Source organism: Vicia villosa, linkage group LG5 (assembly GCF_029867415.1).
Source record: "Vicia villosa cultivar HV-30 ecotype Madison, WI linkage group LG5, Vvil1.0, whole genome shotgun sequence".
Lineage (NCBI taxonomy): Eukaryota > Viridiplantae > Streptophyta > Magnoliopsida > Fabales > Fabaceae > Vicia > Vicia villosa.
In genome coordinates, this window is record NC_081184.1 from 159,268,905 (window position 1) to 159,285,904 (window position 17,000).

General features: G+C 32.0%; 1 long non-coding RNA gene across 1 annotated transcript; it reads left to right on the forward strand.

Annotated features, from left to right (window-relative positions):
* Positions 1-2,896: 2,896 nt before the first annotated feature.
* Positions 2,897-3,546, forward strand: LOC131607966 (uncharacterized). The gene is made up of 2 exons (XR_009285460.1): positions 2,897-3,052; positions 3,234-3,546. It is a non-coding gene; the product is annotated as an uncharacterized LOC131607966 (long non-coding RNA).
* The last annotated feature ends 13,454 nt before the right edge of the window (positions 3,547-17,000 follow it).

Below are 17,000 nucleotides of genomic sequence, written 5' to 3' on the forward strand. Positions count from 1 at the left end.
AAAGAAAGTGGTAATACTTTATAAATAAATAAATATTATCATAAATAATTATCACTATTCTATCACATACAAATTAAAAAAAAAAAATTTGTGTTTAAAATTACAAACAAACATGTTCTAAAAGTCCCACTAAATATACTATATTTTAAAATTCTTGGTAGATGCTACCTCCCACCTAAATTTTTCGCTTGTTAATTTTTTCATATACCTCATATAAAATGAACCACCATGTCATCTGCATTTTTACAAAATGTGTATAAACATTTAAAATATCTATAATCAATGTAGCATATTATAAAATATATAAAAAAATATCAATAGAAAAAACAACATACGAATAAAATTAAAAATTTTAACAAATAATTCTTATTTTATGATATGTAATTGTACCTCATGCTTAAATGGTATTCAATTCATAGTCTTCATTTCTAATATTTTATTCTTATTGTATTTGAAGAAAACAGAGGCCAGAATAAAATTGCAAAAGTTTGAGAAGTAATTGTCTTGAGATTTCATCCTTACAAAATGGAATATTCATCAGGTGTATATTTATAACTAATTCATACAGCCGTTTTTTAATTTTATTTATGGTAAAATTGAAACGTCGAGAGTAAGTTTATAAATGATAATTTATGTACATTAAATATATAATTGATGGTATAATTTATTGTAGATTTTCAATTCATTATTTAATTGGGAATTCAATTGATTATTTAATTTGGAGGTTAGGCTCATCCAGTTTTCCGTTTTTCTTCTTTTCCGTTTTTTTATTTTGATTGTATACTGAATTAAATATAAAATTGATTATTTAATCCTAAAATGTAATATATATAGAATTTTTTTAAGACTTTGTAGGTATGTTAAATTCATTAGGTCAAAATTATATTAAAATGTTTTATTAAATTATATAGATTATTTTTAAAGTTTTAAATACTTATAATTTATATATAAAATTTAAAATACTTATTTTTAATTGAATTCTAAAATTATATATATATATATATATATATATATATAATATAAAATTCTATAAAATATAAAAAATTTAGAAAATTGGTTTAGCTTGAGAAGCCTTGTTATATATAACTTAAATGCTTAATATTTGATATTTTTCTATTATATGTAGGTCAAGTCAATTCATATTTTTTTATCATATTATTTATTATAAATTTTCAAAATTTTTAATTAAATTTTATTAATTATTAAATTTATAATACATTTAAAAGTAGATCAATCTAAATTATAAATTATAAAAAAATTATGATATATTTTTTTGACAATTTTTTAAAGCAACATATATTTGATATTTATATTTAAAATAAATATAAATTTTTTATTTTGGTTTAGATTAAGAAGCTTTATATTTATTATTATTATTTTACTATTATTATTAGCTAGATATTATATTATCATTATTAGTAGTGATGGTTTAGTATTATTATATTATTATTATTATTTGAGAATTAAAGATTTTTTGTATAAAAGAAAGAGAATTATGATATTAAGATATAATAGTGTTAATTGAATATATTATTATTATTTATAATTATGGTGGTCGGTTATTATATTATTATTTTATTATTAGTATTATTATTATAGTTGTTATTATTATTTTACTATTATTATTAGTTAGATATATTATTTTATTATTATTATTAGTGATGGTTTAATATTAGTATATTATTATTAATAGTATGGTTTAATATTATTATATTATTATTAATATTATTATTATTTATTTTAATATTATTATTAATTGTGATATTGAATTGGAGTTGTTGTGAAGAATTAAAATAAAAGTGATAAAAATTCTAAATTTTAATAGGATGACACATAAGCATTGGGATGCTAATATGATGCCATATAAGAATTTGGGTTAGAGTTGTGTCCTAGGTTGTCATCATGACAACCTTGAATTTATATTAAGTAGATTATTATACACAGGGACCAAAATAGAGCTGACCATGACATGCACATTGTAAATTCCAATTTTTTTTTCTGGCATCAAATTTTTTTTTCTGGCATCAAGTGGTTCCAGCCCCCTCCCGATCGCAGTTGCGGGGGATTCAGGGGTCAGCAGCCCTCTCCCGATCGGAGTTGCGGAGGATCGAACCGTGGTTCTCCCTATCAAGTTCAGCGCCAATCACCACTGAACCAACTAACGATTGATTATACTCCCTCCATTTTTATTATAAGTCGTTTTAAACTTTTCACACAGATTAAGAAAAATAATTTTGTATGAAATTGAGAAATTGTGAAGATTTTTACAAAATTATCCTTCATTAATGACATGTGAAAGATAAATTTATATAATTGAAAGGAGAGAGAATAATAAATATTTAAGGATATAATAGGAAAAACAACATTAATTATTCATTAGAATTTTAAAACGACTTATATTTAAATACAAAATATTTTTCCAAAATGACTTATAATAAAAAACAGAGGGAGTATTACATATGATTGTAAATTAAAACTATTTTTGAATTATGTCCTAAATAAATAAATCATTTAAATTTTAACCAAAAAGGAAAGTCATGAATGAGAATTCAAGTAGACAAAGTCACGAGCAGAGCAGGTAGCAACAAGTAGAACCGTACCACAACCTTGTTTTGTAACCTTGCCTGTCAGTGTTTTGGACATAACCTTGCCAACCTGTGACGGAATCCTTATCTATTTACGTGTAATGGCTGTTGTATGAAAAGTTAAAAACATTAACAAACCGATTCAGAACTGTGATGCTCACTCCCCACATGCCACATGGGGTTGAGATGTTTCTCCACTCTTTTCTGTGTTTTTCTCAATGGATTTATTCAACAAGTGTATTCTTATCCATCCCAATGAATTTTTAACATAAAATCTTGTATAAGATTGAGTTAAGAGAAAAATACAAAAGGCTAAACGAAAAGGTAGAGTGATTTGGAGAGGTGTGGTGTGTGGAATTCACGTTGTAATTGGTCGGACACAGTGAATGAGCATGTGTTTGTTGGAAATTGACGTGTGTCCGCCACATCCAACTCATGCGTGCCTCGTGGGACCAAACATATTCTAGGTAAAGACTAAACACCACACTTGGCTCATTGGAGTATCGGTTAAAGGGAAGGTTTCTTAGAATGATTCGGAAAACGAAATAGATTACGGTTCTTCAATTCGAATATAATTGTATCTTTTGATTTTTGAGATCCTTATTGAAATTCTCTTTTGCTGCTATGTCATGACATGATGATGGTTAGGTAGTTACTCCAATTGCTTGACACAAGGCAAACCCCATCCCATCAGGATACAAAAGAGAATTGGGAAGATAGTTGTGGGGGGCCTTTGTGACAGATGGTTCACGGATACACCACAAAGGATATGTTGGAAATTGGAATATAGGTTAACTTAATTCTATAGTGCACAACTAAAATAGTGTGATATACTCTTACCATTAAATCAATAAATTTAATTCACTCTTCTTTTAAAGGTTGATTTATTGAGACTTAAATTCGTGCATAATGTAACACTTATTTCAAATGTGTAATGTAGAACTGGTATAGTTACTTTTCATATATATACAAAATAATGACGAGTTTTTTCTCTTTATGAGAATTGAAAAAGAATAATAGATATATTATAAAATAGTATATAAAAATAAAGTGAGTATGAGAGAACTTTTAAGTAAATTGGTAGAAAGAAAAATAGAAAAATAGAAAAATTATCATTATAATATAGTCATTGATTTGTTTCATTTATATTAACGTTGGAGTGAAAGTCAAATTAAAAGAGAGATTAGTCACCATTTTACAAAAAGGAAATTTTTACTCCAACACTTACGATTCAAGATGCAAGGATCATCAAAATTTTAAATAGAGTTACAATCAATGTGAAAGTGTTAATCGAGGAGATCTTAATAATCCATCACTAAGGAAGTCATCTCCTTTAGAAAAAACTATAAACCAATTCATTAAGATGACTCAAAGAAACTTTGAGGCAATGGAATTTAGTCATGAGACATCTAACATGATTCATGAAGCATCCATAAATAATCTTAAAACTTAAATTGACTAGTTATCTGAACAATTGACGGCTCAATCAAGTGGAGGTTGTGGTGAGAATACGTTGGATAATCCTAGGAATGAAAGTTGCAAAGCTATTGAGTTTAGAAACAAAGTAATACTAATACCCACAATAGTAAATCTTAAGAGTGAAAAAAGAGAAAATGACTGAATATGAATGGGAAGTTGCTGATGAGGGAATATTTGAAAAAGTACAAGAAGAAAAAGAAGAAAAAAAAGGAGAAAAAAGTGAGAACAGATTTAGAAACACCGTTGAGGAAGAAAAAAGTGAGAAGTTTATTGATGATGACTCCAATTCGAGAAGAACCAAGAAGAAAATTCTCATGGATAATGATAAGAAGCAAGAGATTTTTCCTTATGTCAAACTACCTTATCCATAAGTGAAGAAGAAAAAGAAGAAGGAGAAGAAAAAAGGGAAGTTAAAGAGATTTATGGAGATGTTTACTGAGTTTAAAGTCAACATTCATTTTGGTGAGACATTAGAGCAAATGTTGGTTTATGCAAGATTCATGAAATGTTTGTTAATCGAAAGAAGAAATATAAGAGATGATGAAAAAATATCATTGTTAGAAGATTAATTGCAATTCTCCAAAGAAATCTTCCACCAAAGCCAAAAGATCTTAGTAGTTTCACCATTCCTTGTTCGATGGTAAGATAAATGTTGGGAGAACACTTTGTGATCAAGGGGATTTAATTAACTTGATGTCTCTTTCCATGATGAAGAATCTTGATTTCGGGGATGCTAATTCTACATGGATGACACTAACTATCACATCGTTCAATTACTTATCCATATGGTGTACTTGAAGATGTGTTGGTGTTGAAGCGGTAGAGGACAAGCAACAAAAGATTTGGAAATATTTATCCGGGAATTATCATGTCCACACAGATGGTCATTAGAATGTCGTTCAACGTTTCTATATTTTCGAGCTCGGGTTTGAATGAATTGAAATATGAAAACGGAAAAGTAAATATTAACACAAAAAGAATGCATTCTTTGGAAAGAGAATAACTTATCTGGTTTGAATCTAAACTACTCCTCACAAACTTAGATTTATCACTTCTCCGCACTCAATCTACAATACTCATCAAAATCACCACATATCCCTCACATCAATGTCCATTTCTGCAACACCGACGAAGTTCAACCAAATTGCTCTTTCGATGATGTCTCAACCGTTCGAACAACATAAAGGCATTAAACTTAGATATTATGTGGATGTTAACCCCAATCCTATCTCTAGAATCTAGAGCTAACATCTACCCCCCTAATCAAGATTCATGATTTCTATTTCTACAACAACACAAATCCAAAGCATTTAAGCAAAAAGATCAAGGAAACACCGATTAAGATTTGTAAAACAAACTTTATACAACTAGTAGAAAGAGTAACAAACATCCATGAGTTTAGAGTAATTTACATACAAACTCAACAAAAGAGAAATAAAAATAGAATCGAAGAATAAGAACCAAACATTTCTTGGTTTGTCAACACCAATCGATGAGAAATTCGACCTCTGATCATCAAGATGCAAGCTCCATAGTTGTTTTCTAAGCTAATCTATCCAAAAAAATGTTTAGTGATGAAGTGGGAGCAAAGAATACCCAAACCATAACCTAAAAATGTGATTTTTCCCCTATTTAATGACTTTCCAAAACTCCCAGACCGCGCTTAGCGCGCTAAGCCCGCTTAGCGCCCTCAACAGAAAGATGAAATCTTGTTTTAGGCATAACTTGAGAACCGTAACTCTGATTTGCGCCCGGTTCGAAGCGTTGGAAATCTTATTCCATACTCTATCTAATAATGAATAAATGGAAACCAAATTGATGATTTTTATTATCCTTATTTTGAGCCTTATCCGCAGATGAATTGCTCAAAATTACGCGTTTGAAGCGGTGTGCTCATGCTCCAAATACGCATCAATACCTACAAAATGAGTAGAAAACTATCAAATGATACATAAATGAATATAAACGCAAATAATATCTAATATGTACAAATATAACGTAAATGCATGCATTCACGCACAAGTTGAGGAAAAAGAGACGATAAGTGCCGCAAAACTATATACACAAATAAATACAATTTGGCACTTATCAAACGCTCCCCAACTAAAACTTGTTTGTCCTCAAACAAAAATAAATTAACTTAAAGAATCAAAAGTAATAAACCAAAGAATCGTGAATCAACAAGTTTCGAAAAGAAAAAAAAACAAATGTATGGTTCAACACAAAAACGCACAAACAAAGTAAATACTTACCACTATACTACAGTGACAACATGAAAACGAAACGAATCCTAAGTACAAAAATCATATCAAACAATCTAAAACAATACAAGCTTAATCATGAATCACACCTAGGAAAAATTCATCAAGGGATGAAAAACACACAAAGGTGAGGATTTTGAAGACTCATCCAACAATCTTGCAAACAAAAGATTAAATTATGCATTCATCCAAAAATCACATTGAAGATACAAAAGCAAGAATTACAGGGGCTTTTCAAGGTTGTAGTGTGGTCGGGTGAATAAACAAGAGATAAGTCATAAGGCTAATCGAAACAAAAACTTATCTAAACCAAAGGGAGTGATCAATTCACAAAGGCTCAAACAACACAATTTCAATTAAACTTCTTCCATAATCCAAAGTTGTCACACTCAAACACTACTTATTTGCACAATTATTTCATACTTCTTTTTTCCTTTTTCTTTTTCAAAACTTTTCTATTTTCTTTCTTTCTTTCTTATTATTTTCCTTTCTTTTTCACATTTTTTTCTTTTTCTTTTCTCTTCCAACCTCATAGCAATAGCCAAATAAGTAGCAAACATTTCTCTCCCCAACTTGAATTATACCAACATCAAAGTGTGAATACTCCCTGCTTTCTAAGGCAAGGTAAAAATTTAAACCAAAAATCATGGTTGATGGTTCAAGAAAACAAAGAATTAACATCCATACCAAAATAAGTGAACTAAATGCAAGTATAGAAGTTCAGGAAATAACATGGATGTTGACAAAATGCTCAAAGGGGTTAACAAATGCTCACACACTCACAAGGTAAATTGAACTATTTGCCTCAGTGGTTGTGCTCAAAATGAAACAAAATGCCTTGATCCTTTTCATGCTTTCATAAAATCAACATAAACAAAAGATTAAGCATAATAAAGTCCAGTTAAAACAAATATTGTGGCCTCCAGCATATGTAAACAATGGAAAGCTTCCTCACATTTGTGGATAAAAAGGGAACTAAAGTGATTCAATCAACAAGCAAGTAATGCAAAAGAATGAATGACATGGTAATTGTACAAATGAAAAGTTTCCTAAACATGTTATGCTATAGAATACGATAAACGAGTACCTTGAATGATACAACTTCAAAAACAATATCATTACCATACATCTGTAAGTTGATACACTCAATCTTGGCAAATCACCTCAAAAATTCCTCAAGTAACGGAACAAAATTGACGACAAACAACCACAAAAGAATTAGAAAAAAAACTATTATCTACTACTAAATAACCTTGGTGAAAGTGGGAAAAAGGAAAGAGAGAGGCCAAGTGAAGCAAAAAGAATTCACTGTCTCAACTCTGTTAAGCGCGCTAAGCGGGCTAAACCGCGCTAAGCGGGCTCAATAGAAAATGCAGAAAAACCAGCAAAATGCAACAGTTTTTTCATGCACTCTCCACTTCACCAACACATATCCCTCACATCAATGTCCATTTCTGCAACACCAACGAGAGTTCAACCAAATTGCTTTTTCGATGATGTCTCAACCGATTGAACAACACAGAGGCATTAAACTTAGATATTATGTGGATGTTAACCCCAATCCTATCTCTAGAATCTAAAGCTAACAGATATCCCCCTAATCAAGATTCATGATTTATATTTCTACAACAACACAAATCCAAAGTATTTAAGCAAAAAGATCAAGAAAACACCGATTAAGATTTGTAAAGCAAACTTTATACAACTAGTAGAAAGAGTAACAAACATCCATGGGTTTAGAGTAATTTACGTACAAACTCAACAAAAGAGAAATACAAAGAGAAGAGAAGAAGAAGAACCAAACATTTCTTGGTTTGTCAACATCAATCGATGAGAAATTCGACCTCCGATCATTAAGATGCAAGCTCCATAGTTGTTTTCTAAGCTAATCTATCCAAAAAAATGTTTAGTGATGGAGTTGGAGCAAAAAATACCCAAACCATAACCTAAAAATGTGATTTTTTCCCTATTTAATGACTTTCCAAAACGGCCAGACGGTGCTTAGCGCCCTCAACAGAAAGATGAAATCTTGTTTTGGGCATAACTTGAGAACCGTAACTCTGATTTGCGCCCAGTTCGAAGCGTTGGAAATATTATTCCATGATCTATATAACAATGAATAAATGGAAACCAAATTGATGATTTTTATTATCCTTATTTTGAGCCTTATCCGCAGATGAATTGCTCAAAATTGCGCGTTTGAAGCGGTGTCTTTGACACTTTATTGCTCATGCTCCAAATACACATCAATACCTACAAAATAAGTAGAAAACTATCAAATGGTACATAAATGAATCAAAAATGCAAATAATATCTAATATGTACAAATATAACGTAAATGCACGCATTCACGCACAAGTTGAGGAAAAAGAGACGATAAGTGCCGCAAAACTATATACACAAATATCTACAATTTGGCACTTATCAGTTGGTTAAAGTGAATGATTTGATATTTCCATCATATTTGATATCTATGACATGGGTGAAAATTATCAAGTGCCTCTCTTTCTTGGAATACCTTTCTAAGCAACTTAGGTGAGCTTATACTGATATTTTAAGATGAGCATGTAATTTATAATGTGTTTGAAGCGATGAATCATCAAAATGAAAATCCTCAATGTTATCATGTTTATGTAGTTAAAGATGTAGTTGAGGAAGTTTCTCAAAATGAGTGACCCTTCTTACCTATTTAGCGATTTATTATGAATTCTGCTGATATGGTTGAGGAAGGATGGTATAAAGAAGTTTAGGAAAGTGCATGTCACTTTGAAGCATCTTATGTAGAGAAGGTACAAAGAAAATTTGAGGATTTGAGTGAGCATGAACCAAGTGTACTAACATCAACAGAAGTTAAAAAAACTAATGTCATTTAGTTTAAAGAGCTTCCTACGCATTTAAAATATGTCTTCTTGGGAGAACAACCTATGTAACCTGCTATCATTAGTATTTTTCTAACTAGATTGGAATAAGATAAGCTCATGAGGGTATCAAGAAATATTAAAGGGGAACTTGGATAAAGCATATCTCATTTGGAGGGGATAAGTCCAACATACTGCATGCATGAGATTAAGCTTGAGGAAGAATTCAGACCAGTCGTCCAACCATAACGACGACTTAATCATATAATGGAGGAGGTAGTGAAGAAAGAAATGCTTAAGTTGCTTGAGGATGGGATGATGTATCCCATTTCTGATAGTTCATGGGTTAGTTCAGTACATGTGGTCCTTAAGAAGGAAGGAATGAAAGTTATCTAAAATGAGAAAAATAATTTGATACTGACTCATATAGTTACTGGCTAGAAGATGTGCATAGATTATTGTGGATTGGATTAGGTGATGAGGAAATATCAATTTACTATTGAATTCATGGACCATATGTTGGAGAGGTTGGTAAGGTAGTCTTACTATTGTTTCCTTGACGGGTATTTGGGTTACAATCATATTGTTGTTGACCCAACAAATCAAGAGAAGACTACTTTCACATGCCCATTTGGAGTATCTGCTTATCGAGTGACGCTTTTTGGTTTATGCAATGCTCCAGCCACATTTCAAAGGTGTGTGAAAACTCTATTAAGGTATTTGTACTTGCTAAAAGTACAATAAGTGACAACCCCTAGTGGTCAAGGGCTTCTATAGGTTTTAAGGTTTATGTAGGGTGAGAGATAGCTCACGCATGGAGGTGGGAGCTTTGTATATGCAATTTTCTCAATGAGAGATAGATTGTCATTCTCATCTTTAAGGATAAGGTATTTATAGAGAATCTTTGGGTCTGGACTAGAGAGAAGTTATCTCAACTCCCTTACTAGAAACATGGGAAGGAAAGGCTTTGTTCTCCTTTAGATCATGGAGAAGATATATATTCCCTTTGACTCCTTCTTCTAGTCCGCTATGATGGGGACATTTCATTCCCACTGGGTGGAACATGAACATGGGTTCAGAGGGTCTAATTCTGAGGTGGCAACTCTTTAGCCCATTTTGATTGACATTATGCCTCACTCTAGGAACTCTACATGACTCAATATGGAGGCATTGGTCTTCGCATGCTGGCTCACCATTTGGCAGGCCATCTCGCCCATCTTACTTCCCATAAGTTATCCCTTTTTAAGTGCTAATAAATTCATACCAACACACAGTCCCTCAAGCACGAGTGCTTTGATAAAGGACGAAGTGGTTTACTCTAGGAATAAGGTTATTTATCTTCGGGCGAATTTTAAGTTGAGTCCCTCATGATAGAATTTAAGTCGAGTCCCTTGGATGTGACTTTGAGTGGCGCCCCATAGGCGAGACTTAGCAAATCCAATCATGCACTCTATAATCAAACACATAGATTTGATAGCGTGTTGTTCCTTTGATTGGCTTATTTTTATAGGAAAAATGGAAAGTAATATGTCATGACCATGTTATGTGTCATCTGGCATCTGTGCTGCACTGATTGGATTCTCGTGCACTTAAGATTTGTATAGTCCAAGTTTCTGCTAAATTTACTTGACAGAATATTTGATGTAAGCAACTTGTTGAGCAAAATGTCTGGAACATGTTATGTGACATCTTGACGTGTAGACTTCTCATTCTGCATTACTTGATTGCTTCAACATTTGGTCGATGAACTTGTATTAATTATGGTGCCATGAGAAGTTTACTTTGGGAATAAGCTTGTTAATGCAAATTAATTTGGAAAAGATTTTATTCAAATAAGAAGATTTGATTGGATTTTCTTAGAAGAAAAAATTTATTTGAATATGCCTTGAAGGAAATTTTGTTTCAACTAAAGTTTATTCAAGATTGTGCTGAAATTGGATATGCAAAGGTATTGAGTGAAAATTTATTCCATGAAGAGATTTAATTAGACATGTTTTAATTACAAGATTTGGATTTACGCTTAATGAGAAAATTTTCAATCTTTATTAAAGATGATTTAAAGTGTGACTCAATTTCTACAAGAGATTTATTCTAAATCGTTTACTTGAGAAGTTGGAACTGTGATTTATATCAAGTAAAGATTTTATTTGATTTGTTCAAGATTCTGAATTTTGTTACATGGACAGATTTCAGGCCAAATTTTTCACGATCTGTGAGACATCTGTCTCGGACTATTACTTGGCGAGCAAGATAAATTGAAGTATATATTATCCTTTTATGATTTGTTTCTTTTTATGTTATATCATAGATATAAGTGTGCTAATTTGAGATTCGATTTGGAAAATATCTTATTCTAGCAAGATTGCATGTGGAATGGTAAATTTGTATCAATCAAGGATCTCAATCTTTCTAATAAAGATTTGATTGATTATGTGTGTTTTTGGAGGATGTGATCAGAATCAAATACAACTAGAATAATCAAGAGATTCAGATATTCAAGATGATCAATCAGGATTGGAAATCATCAATATTGTAAATTGATCTAATGCATTTTTTAGAAGCCTAACCAAATTTATGCTGGGCTTCTAGAGCTGGACATTTGTGGCTATATAAGAAGTTCACCTCCTTTGTGAAGACTCATACCTCAAGAGAAAATAACCACTCATTAGGAGAACTTTGTTTTAGTTGAGTCTTTGTTTTGTATTTTGTACACTCTATTCATGTGCTTCAAATCTAAATTAGTTGAATATAGTATTGAGTTGTAAGGTTTTTATTACCATCCATATTATTATAGTAACTTTCCAAATAAAGAGAAAGTGTTTGAATGAAAGTGAGAGGGGTATATTATTTCACAGGTAGTGTTTGGAAAGTGGCATTGAATTGGGAAAGTTTAGAGTAAGCTCATTTGTCCTTTTGACTATTGGGAGTGAAGTCATTCTATAGGGAGTCCTGAATAGAAATTCACTGGTAGTATTAGGAAGAGGGGAATTGAACAAAGTTTATTCATCTAAGACTATTTGTACTATTACTATTGATAATTTATTCCTTTCTTGGGTTGAATGCCCCTCAGACATAGGTCACATTGCAGCGAGTTGGGTTACCAATTCATGTGTTATTTATATTATTGCTATTATTCTATCTTCTACATAAGTATATTGTCATACACATTGTGCCAGACATTGTGTTTGACATCTGTCTAAAGAACATAATTTCATAATGTTTCATGGTACCTTTCTAAAGTGGTACATTGTTTCATGGAGGTTTCTAGGTGTGTATATAAACCATTTTACATCTAAAAATTATTAAACCTTCTTTCAAATTATATTTTACACAATTCAAACAATCTTTTTTAAGTCTTAATATTTATTCAAGTGTTTTGAAACTTTGCATATTTTCAAAAAACATAAGAGTTTCAAAACATAATCTGAGCAATTAAGTGTTATCAATTTTAATTGTGATATTGTGAACATGATCCACAATCTAAGTTTGGTTTTGGAAATCAATTCGTCTACAATTATTCTTCAATATTCTCAACAAAGTTTGAAGTATTACTTGTTCATCATAGTGTATGGTGAAAAGTACTTGTATTAAGAAATTGGTTTACTTTCTTGTGTATGTGTTAAAAGTTTGTGTAGGAGAGATCTTGGTGTGAGATTTATACAAAAATTCGTAAACAAAATGGAAAATCCTCTAAGGAGATAAAGGGACTGGACTAGCCTTCATTTGGAGAAGGTGAACCAGAATAATTGTTGTGCATTCTTTACTTTCCGCAATTTAATTTTCGAACAAGTTACATAAAAAGAACATCGCTTTCGACAAAATTTTCATTATTAGAAATTAAATGCTTAAGCGAGAAAAATACAATAATCTTAATTCACTCCCTCTTATGTTGCATCTAATATTTGTATTTGTCATTGCCTATGGGTCGTGGCCCTAGCCAGGCATCCAAAATGATCGAATTCATGCCACTGACATTTGCAGTGTTAACTTCCCAAGTCTTCTTATATTTCTCTTGTAACGCGGGAAAACATGCGTGAATGCTTCTAAATCCGCTTCAATTATGGCACTTTTGTCGGTATTGGTGTGGTACTTCAACTTCATTTTTGTGCAACAATGAAGAAATCATTCCACAAAAAAACATTCTGCCACAAGGTATAGTTTTCCCCTAACACTATGCCAAATTTGTCTTTTAGCAGCACCCCTACGAAAGCGCTTTTGGAAAAAGCGCTGGCATAGGCTTCACTAAAAACAAATTTAAAAAACACGCTAAAAAAACATTAAAAAAGCGCTGGTATAGCCCATGTCTACAAAAGCGCTTTTCAAAAGCGCTGGTATAGCCCACCTTACGAAAGCGCTTTGTAAAAGCGCTGATATAGGGGTAGATATGAAAGCGCTTTAAAAAGCGCTGGTATAGGTATATGGTACGAAAGCGCTTTTAGCGAAAAAGCGCTGGTATAGGGGTACCTATGAAAGCGCTTTTGAAAAGCGCTGACGTAGGTCATTTTAAAATTAAATTTTTTAAAACAAATTAAAACAGACGCGTTTAAAACCTTTCATTATTTCATCGTTCTCACTGTTTCTTCACTGCGCCATCAGTATTGTTCTCTCCTTCGTTCATCGCCAACCTCCACCGTCTATCGTCGCCGCCAACCTCCACAACACCGACCACCACTCAACATCTTCTCGCCGCCGCCGTCGTTCTTGCTGAGCAGTTTCACTTTGTGAAGGTTAGCGAAATTCACTGTTGTAGTTTTAGGGTCTGTAGTAGTTTTAGGGTTTTGTGTTAGGTTTTAATGAATGGGTTTGCTGTCATTGCATTGTTGCTGCCATAGGTCCGGTGATAATCTGATTTTGTGTTTTGCTCTTAAAAATCTGAAAATCTGAAACTCTGAAAATCTGTGTGATTTAGGTTTTAATTTATAGTTAATATTATTGGGGCTTTTTTAATTTATCAGTGATTTAGGTTTTATCAGTGTGATTTAGAGTATTGAAGACAAAGTTTGTTAGGTTTTTATCAGTGATTTAGAGTATTGAAGACATGTATCAAGTAAGTAGAAGATGTTATTGATAATGAGACCTACAAGGGATTATATTTATTAGTGTGATTTAGAGTATTGAAGACAAAGTTTGTTAGGTTTTTATGCAGAAAAAAAACTCAAGTAATTTGTTTTTGGAATAAAAGTTTCATTAGATCCGTGAAGTTAGTATTTACATCTATAGATGTATTATCTATAGTTTTATACACTTTTTAATTTAGTATGAATTGATTTAAAGGGCCTCCAGGATTGATCGCTTTTTACATGATCTTTTCTGGACATAAAGCATAGGACTTTTTGTTTTATTAGCCACTATTACGAGTTCCAATGTGGAACGTGTTGAGAACATTCATTTCTAGGGAACTTTTGAACTCTTTTAGCTTTCACATTCTAATTTTTTTCAATATAATGTATCTGGAAATTAACATGATTCAAGATTTTCTATATGTAGTTAGTAATAATCACGTTTTTCTATTGTAGGTTGAGCTTCAAACAGTGGATGAACTGGTAAAGGATAGAACACAATGTGCCCCTGCCGATTATGTTCCACAGAATATGAATCAAGTATTGTACCCCGAAGTCTTCTGTGGCAGGATCCTTCGGGGTACAGTTATTTGATTCATATTCTGTGACACAATACAACTTGGATAGAAATGAGGCGATGCAGGTTAAGTCCAACAAAACCTTCAAATTTCTAGTCCAAACTTCTTATATTGCTAAGAGATAGTAGAAAGCTCACAAGGATACTGGGCTCTTTTGATCAATTTGGTAAGAGATAGTAGAAAGCTCACAAGGATACTGGGCTCTTTTGATCAATTTGGTAACAACTTCTCAAATTCTGTAATTGTTTGACATGCTGTTGGTTGAGTTTCTAATAGTGTTCCTATCAATAACATGTAGCTAATGTTGTTCTTGAGGGTGTCTGTGACAGGATTATTGTTAGTGATCTATATTGCTTTATCCCTCTGGGCTATATGACGTGGCTGTGTTAAATTTAAGGTAAACTTTATGTACAAAACTTGTTCAACTAATTTACAATAAATGATATTCCAAGTAGAGGATTGAGATCTGAGTGAACCTGATAGAATTGGGGCTAATTTTCTTTCTTCTTTGGATTATTAGAACAACAAGGTTTGTCTATTTGTTTTTGTTGATTTCATTGGACTTTGTTAAAGATGCCTACTTTGAGCCTTCTATTACCCCAAGTTTGTGATATGCTTACGGTTATTCTACTCTCAATCATTTTGTATTAGTTAAATCTTGGTTCTTAGTCCTGTATACCTACTTTGTTTTAATTATTGCAATCAAAACTTTGTCTAGTTATTGCATTCAGTTTCCAGCATCTACTGTGTCTTGGGTAAATTTGTACTTTATTTTAGCTTAAGGGAGTCTTTTTCTTTTCTTGTTTTGCAGATTCAGATGATGATTGAACAGATCAAGGATTTGCTGAGTTTTCTTTGTTCTTGCTGGTCGGTGGTAGGTAGGTCTGCATATATTGCTTTGGAGTTGTCTAATAGATTGATTTCTAGAAGCTCAGTTAAGCTGAAGTAGGAGAACCATTGAGCATAAGTCATGTTTTTGCTGTATAAATCATTGAAATTCCTGTACAATTTTCCTCCCAAACATACCTATTCTTAGCATTCATTTAGATTGGAAGCAAATTAAATCTATGATTTAATTATATATGTATCTGTTAGTAAACATGTGATTATGCAGAGGACACGAATTTCGGGCTTATATTAATTGTGTATATCTTTTATTTTGGTATATAATGGTATTTTATCCATGGTATATATATATATATACTTTATTTTGGTATATAATGGTAAAAAAAAAGCATAAAAAATAAAAAAATGCCTAAGATAAAAAAAAACATAAAAAATAAAAAAAAAAGCATAAAAAAAAATGCGCAACCTACGAACGCGCTTCTTGAAAAAGCGCTGCTATAGGGGGGGTACAAGAGCGTTTTCTGAAAAAAGCGCTGCTATAGGGGGGGATACGAGAGCGCTTTTCTGGATAAAAGCGCTGCTATAGGAGGGGCTACGAGAGCGCTTTCAAAAGCGCTGTCGTTACCTACGGCAGCGCTGGCTTTGGCAGCGCTTTTAAGCGCTTTAGTAGCCCAAAAAAAGCGCTGTAGTAGCCCTTGGCCGTTGTAGTGTAACGTAGATATTCATTTATCATCTATAACTTGCAATTGTTGTGCTTCTAGATATTTTTTGGTTCTCTTTGTACGATCTCCAAGAGGTTCTAAAAGAAACTATTGATACCCTGCGTGGATAGTAATCCTCCAGCTTTTATGTGTTTGAAGTTCACCATTGAATTGGAAGTTAAGCGGAAGCGTTATAAGCCATTTCTCACAAACAATGCCAAATGATCCATTAGGATCTTTCGCTTCATGTATTATTGATAATGATGAGTCTGATAACGAGTTATGATACGATGTTATTTGTAGTGCACTCAATGATAGTGGGTGTACTTGCAAACATTCTGATTATCAAGTTAACAATTATCGTAAATGTGAAGTTTAGGATTTTTTTTAAAAATGTGCACAAGACTAATTGTTCATTTGGCTTTATACTAGAACTCTTGAGTTAAAAACTTTAAAACATTGTTTAAGGGGAAAATATCTCATGGGACATATATTAATATATCATGTGGACCTTCATATTTGATGATTAGTGGTAACTAGACTCCTATATGATTTGATGTACCTTTTGGACAAGTGTATCTTTTAATATTTTTTCTCCTATGACATCGAATCACATGATTTCACAAAGATTG